At 36.1% G+C, this 14,762-nt stretch overlaps 1 protein-coding gene across 1 annotated transcript in view; it reads left to right on the top strand.

Moving 5' to 3' along the window:
• The window catches only part of KCNH8 (potassium voltage-gated channel subfamily H member 8), a 306,005-nt gene that overhangs the window by 257,840 nt on the left and 33,403 nt on the right, over positions 1 to 14,762 (top strand). The gene's annotated exons all lie outside the window — the stretch shown is intronic.

Genomic DNA, 14,762 nt, shown 5'->3' with positions numbered 1-14,762 from the left:
TTGTGTATTTTTAAATACTCTTCCTTAGGGAGCAGGAATCCTTCCTTGACATACCTTGTAGTGGACAGTTTTACATACCATACACTTTTATTGTGCTTAAGACAATGTCAGAGATGATAGAGAAAGCTCAGTAAGTAATGGCCTAAACATTTTACTTGCACCCAGTAATTTTTATGTTCTGAAACTTTTCTCATACTGATGTCTTTCAATGCAGTCAGAAGTTGCAGCAAACATAGTATCTTGAAGAAAAAGATAGTGTTTCAGTCATTGTCCCCAGAGCCTAGTTTTGTGTTTGTGCTCATGGCGTTGAGTGAATAAAAATTGCTGTTGAACTTCATGCATTTCTTGACATACCCTACTTGTTCTGACTGTAGCAAAATGACCCTCAGTGCCCTCTCCTCTTCTTAGTGATTCCTTATGCTTACTGCTTTTTTCTCCCATTATTATGTCTCGTTCCCATCTCCTTCTTCCTTGAAGATCTCAAGGAGGAGTGGATTGTAAGTTTACCTTCCCCTCTAACCTTAAAATTTTGATTCTCCTGCCTGGTCCTATGCCTGAGAGAGGTAAAAGCTTTATATGCCTAAAAGTTGTAAAACAAAAGAGATTATCTCAAAGTTGGTGAATTATAAGAGACAAGATCTTCAGAAAAGGGATGGGTGGTCAGAGGTAGCTGTTGGACAAATGAAGCGAAGTTGGCAATTAGATGAACTGTGGATAATCACATCATTGTTGGATGTACAATCATATTTCAGCAACACTTTCTTAGAATAAAAATCCAATTTAAATATATATTAAAAATAAAAGTACTAAAGACTGATTCTTTTTTTTTTTTTTTTTTTTATGCCTACAGCACTTATTCTTCCTAGGTGGTCTCCATTCCAAAAGATTAATTCTTTTTAAACTTCTTATTTTAGGGCAGAGCTTGTGTGAGGCCCCGGCAAAAGGGCCAGCCTGAGAATTCTGGTAAGCAATTTGGGGCAATTTGAAATGAGGACATTGACTGTAGGCAATCAAAATTCAACTTAAATAGAGCGTTAGTGCAGAAGAGATTTCTCGTAAAGATTCCAAGTATCTTATGGGAACAAATAGAATACACACACATATATGCAACACACACACACATGCACACCTGGATCTCAGGAATTCTTATAATTAAGTTCTCAAGCTCCATTTCCTGCTCCATTTTCTCTGCATTTCTTACTTTTACCTCTTTTCTCCATATTCTCTCTCTCAGTAGACTTGCCATCTTTCTTTCCCTGTCCAAATGGCAGGAAATAGCAACTCCTCAATTCAAGGAGACAGCAGATTACTCTTGGCTCTCTTAGTTGATTCTAGGTTCTTGTAGAAAGACTGAGTATTAAGCTTAAATCAAGTGCCCACTGAGGTTTTATTAATCTGTGGGTCTGTGTGTGTGTCTACATATGTGCGTGTATGTGTGTGTGGTGAGGAGAGGGGGTCGAGGATTGATTGAAATCACACTGTAGTAACATGGTGATTTCAGTGGCAACTCAGTGGGCTGAGGAGTTGAATTATAACAGATAAAATCTTCAGAAAAGGGATGGGTGGTCAGAGGTAGCTGTTGGACAAATGAAGCAAAGTTGGTGGTTAGATGAACTGTGGATAATCACATCATTGTTGGATGTACAATCATATTTCAGCAATACTTTCTTAGAATAAAAAGCCAATTTAAATATATATTAAAAATAAAAACACATAAAATAGAAAGCACTCAAACCACCCTGAATGGGCTCATGTTTCAACTCCTCTGGATTCTCTCCTGTGTCACCTTTTGTCCTTCAAATAGCATGACACATACCCTGCAAGGAGATTAACCACATTTCGACTACATTTGACTATTTCAGCTTTTGTTTGCAAATTGAACAGTGAGCAGTTAGATTTTAAAGTTCTTTGTGAGGAAAGGGTGGTAGATAGGTTGGGAAAGTCAGAGGACAAAGGCTACCTGCCATCCTATAAACAAGACAAAAATGTCTTTCTTTCCCTATTTTCGTGGTTTCCTCAACCTATAGGGAACAGCAGATGTTCAGCCTGAAATGAGAAGTGTCAAATTTGTATATGAACTCACGTACACACAAACAGGCAGGGCTCAACTTATGTGCATTTCTTAAGAATTAAAAACTACCCAGGTTACATTACATCTGCTAGGAATCCTCAACCCTGCCCCACTTGGGGAGTTGGGGAGACCCAGGTCCTCCATTCCACACTGCATTCTTGATGGCTATTTAAGCCTTGGAAGTTCAGCTTGCCCTCTTTAAGTTCTCCTGTAGACTAGGGTGTCAGAGCCCTGCCCTAGAGAGAAAGGTTCTATGAAATGAAGATGATGTTGAAGCTGCTGATGGAATAGTAATTCCTAATGAGCCAAACTATGCTAAATGCTTTATAAACTCTAACTGATTTTATTCTCACAACTTGGAGATAAATTAAGCTCATATGCTAGATAAGAAGACTAGTTAAGGATGAGAAAGGTGAAAAAAATTATCTGGAATCCCTCAACAAGAAAGCAATGGAGGTCAGGAAGTACAATTTCAGTCCCAAGCCATCTCACTGTAAAATCCGACTGAAATTTAGTCTACATTTATTCATCAAAACAAAGGTATAAATTCGTGTTCTGTCCCTTAATCTCATGAGCACTGAATGCCAGCTATATTATAGGTTAATGGAGCATTCATCAGAAACATGTTTCCATGGGAAAATAAGTTTCACCTGGCAAATATGTAAGTAAAAAATGAACCACAGAACTTTTTAATAATTCATCAAACTGTACACTTTTGATTCATGCACTTTTTTCCTGTATGTTATACTTTAATGAGAAACTTTTTAAAAAATAAACTTAAAGAATTCAACTGAGTTACAAGTGACAAATTCAGTTGTATATGTATCAGTTTCTTGAGAACAATAACTATATTTTATTCATCTTGGTAGCCCTCTTTCTAGTAAAATTAGTGGTACATTAATTGCAGATGTTCGTCTCAGAATTTTCCTTAATCATTTCCTCAATGACATGGAAACCAAATCTTTTAAATCTCAATTCATGTGACAGAAATGCAGCTACTTGCTTGATGAATGCTTATTGGAATTTAATTCCTTCACTCTTTATATATACATTTCCATGTTTATATAATAATAAAACTTTACAACTGGAAGGGACCTGTGTACCATTCAATAAAACTCAGGTTTTTTTGTTTTTGTTTTGCTTTGTTTTGTTTTGTTTTTGTTTTTTTTATTACAGTGGCTTAAAGGGAGGGGGAAAAGAAAATTTATTCACTCACAAACTAAAAATCCAGTCATTGGTTAATTATATAACTTAAGTGAGTTATATACTTAAATGGGGTAGAATATTCCCTTTGCATAAAGTGGACTTTCACTTTAGATAATATCTTCCATCAATCACACCCAGCATTTGTTTCAAATGAAATTCAATCAAAAAATCAAAAAATATCTCATCAAGTTTAAATTTCTGTTGTTAACTGAATATTTAGCAGCACATCTACTGGCCAGGAAAAAATGCTAATTTTTATTAAGTACGTATTATGAGCAAGGCAATTTGCTTACATTGCTACATTTAATTTAAATTTTAATCCTTGTATCACCCCTGAGAGTTTGGATTATGTTTTCTCTTTATAATAGAAGGAACTGGTCGTCCTAGGTGTCTAAGTAGTCCACTGCCTGAATGACAGAATTAGTGAAAGAATCAAACAGCATAAAATCAAGTCAAATTCTGGTATTCTGAATCCTACTAAAGCACTCTACCACAAGTCAGAATGTAATTCCCATAACAGGGACTGGGTTTCTTCAGGCATTCTGACTTACAGCAGAAGCTACACTGAATCTTCAGAATAACATTCATTTTAATCTTCTTAACTTTAACGCTATTACTTGTCATGTTTCATCAAAACCCACAGTGCCTAAATATTTCAGGAAAGACATCTCATTAATAAGACGACAAGTAAAATGGCAGAACTATTTTAGTTTGGTCATTCAGCTTGTCCTCTCCTCTAGTATTAGTGCTTTTATTTGCTCATAAATTGATCCATTTATAAATAACCCTATGGTCACGGACTAATTCTGAGAGAATTTCTTCCCATTCAAGTATGTGCTTTTCAGTCTGCTATACACATCATTGCTCTTCATTCTTCCCTTGTTCCATGTTCAAGAGTAAATTTGTGAAATCTCCACTCCACCATTTTTTCAAAAGTACAAAACAGTATTTCAGTTTCTTTCCAGACTGTTTCATCTTTGTAAGAAATTGGAGGCCTTCTTATTAACTGCAATGAATAAAAATCTCTTTGGAATGTGAATATATCACATTTGCCAACAAATACATTCTCAGTACTTCCTGTATGTACACGCACTCAAACGCATACATACAGTTGTGCAGAAGGATTGAGAATTTAGGTGAAAAAAGCAATGTTTTCACTTAAGAGTTTTGTTCACATTGCTCAATCTGCAAATACTTTACCTGCGGAATATATTTTAAAAAAATTTAAACATGATTTTATTGGAGTGTTTTTTGATCAAGAACTTGATCTCCTGGGACTTGTTAGAATAATCTTGAATATTTTTCTGCAGTACATATTTCACTGTTTGGGTGCTGCTAGTCAAATAATAATTCACAGGTCATCCTTGGGCATGTGAGACATTATCTGCAGTTAGCTCTCTAATCCCAAATCTAGACACAACTATTATAGTATAGAGTCAGTGGGTGTCATGAGTAAAGCTGTTATAAATGAGCTAAGTTGGTGGAAATTAAGTTAAAATTAAAAACAAATTATAAAATCCCAGGATAAACATCTTTAATAGTGTTTTTCCCGTGAAGTTCCCCCAAAAGAGTGTAGATAGCAGAGCGAGTGACATATGGCAGAGACAGTTTGCTTACACCACAGCGCAGACTGTGCCCGGCAGGCAGATCTGGAGGCTTCTACTTTTCATCAGATTCAAGGCATCTATTTGCTCAGCATTTAAACCCAGCATTCTAGGACACCAGAAGAGCTGTGGCTTTAACGGGAGGAAACAGTAGACAAGTAGTCCAAAAATATGAAGCAAAGAAGTGCCAAGTTAGGGGGCCAGTGTGTGGTAATAATGACAACTCTTCAAGGGTGGAGGGATCCAGGTAGCTGCATTTCTGTCAAATGAATAGGGACTTAAAGGATTTGGTTTTCATGTCATTGAGGAAAATGATTAAGGAACATCTGCAAGATGCTAAGCTTTTAACAATGTGGTACTCCCACTTATGTTTTCCACCCTGAAGATTAAGGTCTTTAAAATTAGAGCATATGGTGACTGTTCTGTGTTACTGCATTTTGCCAGCATTTATAAACAGTTCCAAGTCTGACTAGTGCTAACGAAACATATTTATATTCTAGGTTATATAGTTTACATACCTCTTTGAGGCTATTAGTTACCCTTTCATCTTGATAGTACAAAATGTTAGCATCATATATGGAAAAACAAAAATTAAAACAGGATTCTGTCAAGATCAGTGAATGATAGGTATCAGCCTCACTACACGTACAAGTTGAATAACTTAAGATAAGTCGCTTTCCTTCAATGGGTCTCCAGTTTCTCATCTCTAGCCTAGGGAGGTGATTGCTAAGAAAATTTATCAGTGGATCAGGCTAAATGCTATAACACATGACCCCAAGTCTCAATGACTTAATACAATAAATAGATTAAAAGATTTATGATTTCTATCTCATAATCATGATTATGGACAGATGGTAGCTTTTTATTAAGTGATCCACAGATCTAGACTTCCTCTCTCTGCTAGCTCCATCATCCCTCAGGCATTAGATTTCTCTCAACTCAGAACCCTCCACTAGATGCTTTCTTTATACCTGGGCAGCTAACCAGCCAAGAGAAAGAATGTGGAGGGTTTCCTTGCATCTCTCAGGGGCCAAACCTAGAAATGACATAGTTTTCTCTGCTCACATTCCGTCAGCCAGAATTAGTCATATAGTTCAGCCTAAGTGCACACATTCTGGGAAATTTCATCAGTTTGTGTCTGAGAGAACATAATTAGTGAACAACTAACCAATCTGAGACATAGGCCCTTCTAGCATTATCTTTCCTTTCTTTATTTAGAAGGGTTGGAAAAGTGATTTTACTAACCCTTAAAGTCATCATTTTGGTGGGAAAAATCCATATATACAAATGGGACTTCAAAAAAATCAGTTCAAAATCAGTAGTCTTTTTTAAATCTACATATTTTATTTACATGTAGTGCGGCTTCTCCAGAGCATTATCAAACATTATCCTTAAGAGTATTTTGTAGGAAGCCAGAATCCGAATTGAGTGACATAGTGGCTCGCCACTCTCATTTGCTACTGCCTGCACCCCAGCTGCCACCACAGGCCCCATTATTTTTTTATTCCAGTTTAAGAAAGCTTTTAAACATGAGAAGGATGTTCAGCCAAATTAAATTATTTAATTTTTGCTCTATAATAATAAATATTTTATTACTGTGTTTTTGTTTTGCCTTTAAATGGGAATATGTTCTTTAGGATACACAGAATTGGCACATATGACATCATTTAGTACTTTAAGAAAAAGGTAAGGAGTAGCAAATGAATGCAGCATGCTGGACATATGACTGTGCTATCATTTTATGAAAGCCTCACCTGTAAGAATATGAATCATCCAAATTCATTGATAAATAGGAGGGTATGCATACCTTCAAATAGTTCCTGAATTTTTCTAAATAATTTGCCACAGAGTCATTTTAATGGCACTTCCCTAAATAAAAGTAAATGTTTGTTTAGAAATTCCGAGTGAATTAACATAAAAGGAAGAGGGAGAGAAGGAAGAGAGGCTTACAGGCAAAGATTTAGAGCCAGTATTCTAAATAGAAGTTACTCCTCCTGAAACCTAATGTCAGTTACTGGGGAAGACATGGCCTCTTTTGTGAGACTCCACATGCCTAATTTTGAAAGCATCTTTATTACCTAAAGGGTGGTGTGCTTACACAGTTCAACTAAGGCCAGAATCGTTCCTTCAAAGAATCCAACATTTCCGATTTCCCGCAACTCCCGAAAAAACAGCGTACCAAGCAAAGTTTGATCCAATAAATTGGAAACCTGAAAGGCCAGAATTGGTTTGGACAAATTTGTGAAAATAGTTATGAAAGCATCATTCTTCCAGTAGAGTCACTCGTGCATATTTTGTGATCATGGAAATAAAATGGAGAGAAAAGTTTGCTCTGAAGACAATTACATGTATACATGTCATGTCTATAACAAAAAGAACAATGTCTTTGCACAAATCTATAATTAACTAAGTTGATAGCTTTGGAATTCAGAATGACCCCACTCTGAAATGGAGAGCAGTCCTAGATTGACAGTTCAAGGATAAAAGTTCAGCCATTGGGAGGACCTAGCTATTAGGTGGGGGAAAGGTCAAAGGTCAAAACCAGGGGTTAATTATTTAATAATGTGCCTTTAGGTACTGAATAATCTTTTTATAACTGTATGATAGGCATCTTTGAATAATATGTATTGTTTATGAACATGATAATAACATGACATAAAAAAAAAAAAAGAATGACACCACTCTAAGAAGTTAGGCCCATTCTAAATAGATATGCCTTATTCACTGTTCACATTTTTATGAAGATGAGTTCCTCAATGGCTATTACTGTGATTTCCTCCACAGTTGGAAATGGCCAGTTTGTGATTACATTGCCATGTGATAATTCTAAAAGCTTAGCCACTTGGTATAATTTCAAGAAAGGAGTCATTTAGGGGAGCCTAAATTCCTCACTGTCTATTTTAAGAAGTTGAGGAAAAGTCTACCCTATGATGAAACCTCAGGCTCAAAATATAAATGTAAGTAAGAAAACATATAGGAAATAACACACACTGTATAAGTAACTAGAGAATGGTTCTTCTCCCAGCCACCCACCCCAGACAAGTATGTTTTAGGTGAGGATATTATTGGTAAAGAGACCCAGAGAAGGAAACATGATATATCAGAAATATTTTATCTATCACAATTTTTGTTCCGGGAACTTTCAGAGTACCGCTGGGGTAGCAAAACTGCCAAATCAGGCACATTTCTTCCTAAATTTCAGTGGTTTGTAATCCCATTGTGAATTCTTACAAAGACTTGTTATGAGTCGATAGATAGCCAAATATAGGGTGCTCCACATATCACCTTCGAAAACAACAAAACTGTAACATAAGAAACTTGGCCTTGCATCCTGTAAGACTTTCATTCTTACTAGAAATTTTTTAATATTAGGTAAAATTGTGAACATTGTGATGAACAATATTCTTCATGTTAAAGTTTCAAAGATTTCTTTAATTAAAAAATTCATACATTCGGTCATGTAGAAGCTGTTTGTGACCCCACTCTCATGTTCTTATATCAGACCTCTTCTTATTTTCTGTGGCTCATTGAGCTTAACTGAGGCACTATGGTTCAAAGAAGCAAAGCAGTGCATTTCAGTTTGCTGGTTCAATCACTGTCTTTAACATATAGGGCCGTTTGACTTTTTCGTTACAGTATATAATTGACAATGGGCTTCCTAGGCTGCAAATTCAGCATTTCACATTAACTTTAAAAGTGCCATCGGGAGTTGTGATGCACCAACTTCCCACACCAAATTGAGCATATTTCTCCTCCGACCTGGTTTGGAACCAAAGTACTCAGCGTGTATCCTGAAAATCTTATGAAACCAGCTATTGTGTTTCCTTACAATTACAGAGTGGCTGATTTTATAGGCTAATCAGAAGCCATTGTACCCTAATCAGAAGCAGGTCATTGAGGGGCATGAGATCCCAGCTCAACATAATGAGTTTAAACTGCGTAAATTACCCTTCTGAACTCCCAAATCATGGTTCCTTAAGCCTGAAATCTTTAAAACTGTATATCATTGCCGAAAGACTTCTAATTAGTTTGCTTCACATAATGGAGTGTATTTTCCTTCTTTTTTTTTTTTCTAAAATAATATCAACCGCATATTAGTAAATAACTCCCTCTCTCTCAAAATCATCATGCATTTTTCTAGTGTTTAAATAGTATTAGGTGACGCCTTTGAGTTTTCTTTTCATGTCAAAACCTTGTAATTCATGCATTTTAATTCAGAATAGGAAGTTAAAATTATGTTTGAGTTCATTTGTATGTAGTGTCAGTTTCTTATTGACTGTATTCACACCTATGGACAATTTGAAAATGTCTTATGTTATTTAAGTGAAGCATACAAAGGAGTTGAGAGAGAAAAGAGGATGTCAAACCATGACTTTATATAACATATTCCACCTACTGTTGTGCAAAAAAAAAAATGTTTTTGTGGCCGTTCTGCTAGGAGAGCAGTTTGGGGAAACCTTGTGTTTAAGAAGTTTCTGGCCTCTTTGTTAAGGTGTCCCACATATATTTTAGTTTCAAGTTATACAAACCCATTTGTGTGAATGTTTAACTATCCATGATCTAGCTAATAATGCCCAATTTGCCACTAATCCAATTCAAAGAAAACTTTTCTTCTTTCAATATATCAAGAATAATACAATTATCATTTATTGACATGAATTACTCTTTATGCCAGACACTGGACCAAGCTCTTAACAAATGCAACAATGTGAGGAATTTTTTCACTACGAATTCTATGTGAGAATTCTATTTGTATAATTAAGTTGAAGTGATGAGATTTATACTGCCCAGCAGGTGCTTTCTCTCCCTGGGGAGACAAGAGAGGTCTGGAAAGCATGGCAACACCTAGACATCACCTCTGACAGGATGTTGACCATTATGGCCAGAAGGAAGCAGAAAGTGTGAACAGAAGGCATGGGAAGAGCTTCAGTGAGAGAACTGAGAGATATCTTTATTATTGGAAATAGAATAAAAAAGGAGGGGTAATTTTAAAAAGCCTTACTGTGGGTTATCAAATGTATCACCTTTAAGGTTCCTGAAAGATACACACACAAAAATAATTATTTTTTGAATTACTTTTGGCTGCTATACTGCATTTCTCTTAATGTGACACAATGCCAGATATGGCCAGCCGAGTCTCCAAGATTTGTTCAGCTTACACGTATATATGTAATTTAATCCTCAAAATAACTCTAGATATTGTCACCATTTTTGAGAGGAAGAAATGAAACTCAGAATCTTGATGGACAATGACCGTGAAACTGGTTCCATTCAATGGAATGGAAGTAAAAGTGACGTCACTTCTCGGCTAACTTGGTCACATGCCGAGTATGCCTACCCCATATTCCCTCCCCCATGCTGACAACAGGTTAATGCCAGGACAATTCGAAGAACCACAAAATAGAAGCCCCTGTCTCTGAATTGCCACTTAGAGAAGAACTACTCGATACACATCACATTGTACATGAATGAGAAATAAAATTTTTGTTAAGCTAAGGAAATGTAGCACAGTATGTGTTACCTCAGAATTATCTATCCTATCCCAATTAATATGCTTCCCAAGGTTATAGAACTAATAAGCGACAGGAGTAGGAAAACCCCAGCTCTTAACCACATTGCTTTACTACTTCCTGCACGGGTCCTGTGCCCCCAGCATACAGATCTTTTATTATAATATTCATTGATGAAGAGTCTTTATGGTGCTTCCTAAGCTATAGGCCCAATAGCTGATTCTCCAGCTCTAACAATTAGTAATCACTAAATTCAGGGCTCGAGCACTTGACTTGTGCATTCTGCATCAGAAGTGATAGTATTTACCTAAGAGAAGAGAATTCTCCTCTAAGTCTGAATAGTTGGTCTTGACCTCAAGGCTCAATGTGAAATTGGGAAATGTCAAAATTATTGGTGTTTTTATTACAATCATCTTTGTTGTATAACAAGCAAAAGGAACAATAGAAACTGTGTTGTCCACTTATGGCTTCAGACCAGGATCAAAAATCTGTTCTTTAGATTAGGTAGTGGCGAACTCTCAAAATTGTCTAATTGAAAACGAATGCTTTCTTGTTCAAAGCCTAACCTTTCTCCACAGGTTTCCAGTTACTTCTCCCATCTGCCACCTGCCATTGGTGTCATTCACTACTTATTGGCATCTTCACTTGAGTGTACAAGAAAAAGAAGCAGATCAGAAATGAAAATGAGACCGACCTATTGATTTGCTACTTGCCTGTATTATATGACAATTATATATGGTTTTGTAAGACCACTGTAAAAAGTGAACATTTTAACTATGTGAGTTATGGGGTTATTTGTGAGTATCCTTTATCTTATTCTCTTTATCTCAAAGAAACATCAGTACTGGTTACGTTGCTGTCCAGGGAACAAGACAAAATATGTGACAATCCCTTTTTCTGAATGAGGACACGTGTTCCTTCAGTCTGCCTTGTGACTTAATCAGTGTGGTGTTATTAACAAAACAGAGGATATTATGAATCAACCAGAAAGAAAAACCTTGTAATTCCCATCTTTCCTCCCAACTGAGCAATCAGCTGTAGATAACATTCCTACTAAAGCACTTTAGTTTATGACATTCCGTAGTTGAAAGGACATTTGCAGACTCACACGGGGGCTTATAATTGACCTGTGAACCACGTAAACAGAAATAGATTTCCTCCCTTCCTTGGGCCACTGGCCTGCTGGGTTGTGATTTAAGATTCCTAGATTTATATGGTGGGTTTCATTCACATTTGCTTTCTTCCTGCTTCATAATAATCAACTTCTTGGTGGTTCAGCCTCTTCAAATGAACTTAAGAGTAAAAAAAGTTTATTGATATTGCCTTATTACTAATGAAAAACCATTCAAATTCCTTCTAGAGGTGAGGGATTAGCATCACATGAGAGGCTGGGCCCCAAACCTTATTGTCATAGTACCATCTCTAAGAATTCAGAACTGTCTAATGGGTGGGGGAAATAGATAAAAGAAACCAAAGAGCTCCCTTCCCTCCCCAACCAAAAGAATTCATGAAAATCCTAATAACGGGAAAATTACTATTTAGGAATTTACCAACTTAAGGAAAAAATGAATTGGATGGCCAATGTCAGGCATACGCTTATGAAATCTCTTACAGAAATGTCTTCATTCAGTAAAATACACATCAGAGAATACATGGCATTTTTCACATCTGAAATTACCATTAATCTTAGTATGTTTGATTGCCATTTGTAATTCAAGCTCAATAGTAAAATTTTGAGGCCTTCTATACAAAATTTTTAAAAAGGACTGTGAATGTGCTTTGCTTATTCATAGCAGATTGTATGAGTACTAAGAGACCACTTTTCCTCTTCTGGTTCTCTAAGCCAATGAGCAATATTTTCAGTCTCCACTGGACTCATAGAGTAATTTAGGTGTTAGGACAGGGAAAACAGAGGAGAAGAAAAGCTATGTGGAAACTTTTTAAGCCAATTTGCCATAGCTAAGAATGTGTTTCTTTCTCAGTCTTATCTCTGTTCATGATAACCTTGTGCCAAGACATATTCTTAGTTCTTCTTGCCCATTTAACCTTCTTCTATTCTGTCAGACTGAAGAGTATGATTCTAAGGTCTGTGTGGGTTGGCCTTCAGCCTTCATTATCTCTCTCGAGACTTTATTACAACGACTTCCATTCCTTCCTATATGTCTGATTTACTTCCCTTTTATCTTCTTAATGTCTATTACTTTAATTTTTCTTAATTATCAGCATGAGAGGTTGCCAAAAACTTATCCTATTGTCTTAAAAGGTATAAAAATTGCATGTGGGAGGAACTCAAAATTGGGTAAGAGTGCTTTTCTCAAAACTTTCAAGAATTTCGAACCTTATTCCAGTTCCTAGAACAAGAAAATGGTAATGATAAATATTTTCCTTCCAAAGGTGGTATCTATACATTTATTTTTTTCCTGGGGAGAGAATGCCTAGATTTCATCAGATTTCCTGAAATATCAAAGATCCGTTAAAGAGATAACTTAGTATCACGAGTTTGGGGGTCTGCTTTGTAGCAATCATCAAACTCTGTGCCAGATTAAATTTCACAACACATCAAGTATTTAGTCTTTCAGTCCAAATAACAGCATTAACTGCTGGAAGAGATACCTAAGAAAACTTGCAATTCCATGTAAGGTACACTGCAAGTCAGGATGCATGGCTTCTGGTAGAGGTTCTGTCCCTAACTTGATGCATGAATTAGGCAAGTTATCTCATCTTCCTGGGTTGCAATTTCCACATCTCTAGTTAGGAAGTTGGGGTAACTCAGTGGTTTCAAACCTGACCTGCAGACCTGGGCCTCACCCACCACCAACTGAAAAAGACTAGCTAAAGTTGATGCTCTTGACTCTGATTAATTTAGGGACACTTCTCAAAACATTCTATTATCTCTCATGTGTGCAAACCATTGTAGCAGACACTCCTTAAGGTCACTTCTAGCTTTAAAGTTCTGGTTTTCCTTTAAACCAGTATTCTCTGCCCTTGGCAGAATCTGGATCAGTGGAAGTATTATTCAACAGAGTGAATATATCATAGTACTCTTCCTAAATACATTTGATTACTATATGTAAATGAAATTATTTATTCAGAGAGACTGTCACAATAATGCTGGCTATATGGTATATACTGACCTCATAGGATTGCAATAAAAATTAATGGACATAATGACTGGGAAGCTTTTTTCAGGGTGCTTTACATATAGTGAATACCTAATGAATTGATAGGTTATAGAATGACAATAATAAGTAACTCTGGTTATGAGATCTTGCTACCCAACATGGGCCAGGAGCTCATTAGAAATGCAGAGTTTCAGGTCCCACTCCAAACCTCCTGATTCAGAACCTTCATTTTAATGAGATCCCAGGTAATTTGTGTATACATGTAAATTTGAGAAGCACTGATAAAGAAAAATAATCTTGGGATTCGGCAACTTGACAGAAATTATACCAGTAAACCAGGGAGCTTGGAGTCACACTCAAATCAGAAAACGCAAATGCCAGCACCTCACACCTCAGAGTGCAGCTCTGACCTGGAGCCATTCAGGCTTCCCGAACCCACTGAGATGTTCTTTCTCTCATTCAAGCTGTAACTCAAAGCCTTTTAAAAACACTTTTTGTGTCTACCACAATAGCAACAGCACTATAATTTTGTTTTATTTTTCACATTTTTAATTATTCAGCTGTTTTATTTGTCACCATTTAGGGAGTTATTATAAAACTTATGTCTACAATGCTTCTGATTAGTGCATATTTAGGCACTTAAGCAGATGTAGAATGGGTTGTCTGCTTTGATAAAATTAAACATTAATGAAACATATATTTGCCCAGCAATAATGATGCCGACATTTGTATAAATAATGACAGATCTATTTCCCTAATCATCTAAGGGGGGAAAAAAAGTGTGAGGGTGACAGAATTACCAAATATGTCTCACTTACTAGGTAGATCATTTTTGAGTACTAGGTTTCTGTTTGTTTTTTTTCATGTGAATAAAATTATGTTAATTTATAGCATCTATTACCACTTTAAAATGAAAGAAGCATATTTGAGCAAAATACAGTGTAGATGAGGCTTGAAGCATGTTTCCAGACTGTTGTAATTTCCAGAGCTTCTTACATCATGAGAGGTACATGTTTTTAATGTACTCATCTACGGTACCATCATTTGATTTTATACAAAATGTGTCCTGAGATCTACACTACACATTTGTTTACACATTTTAGGATCTCTGAAGTTGGGATCTGTCTTACAATTGATAGTAAGTCACAATTTAATAGGCAGCATTTTTTTTTAATCAATGGATCTTAAATTCACTCAAATAAGAGACAGAATTCAAGTGAACTTAATTCTAGATCGCAAGGAACATCAT

The sequence above is a fragment of the Pteropus medius genome, unplaced genomic scaffold (genome assembly GCF_902729225.1).
Source record: "Pteropus medius unplaced genomic scaffold, Ma_sr-lr_union100, whole genome shotgun sequence".
NCBI lineage: Eukaryota > Metazoa > Chordata > Mammalia > Chiroptera > Pteropodidae > Pteropus > Pteropus medius.
Note: the sequence above shows the minus strand (reverse complement) of the source record. Positions and strands in the feature narration are given on the sequence as shown.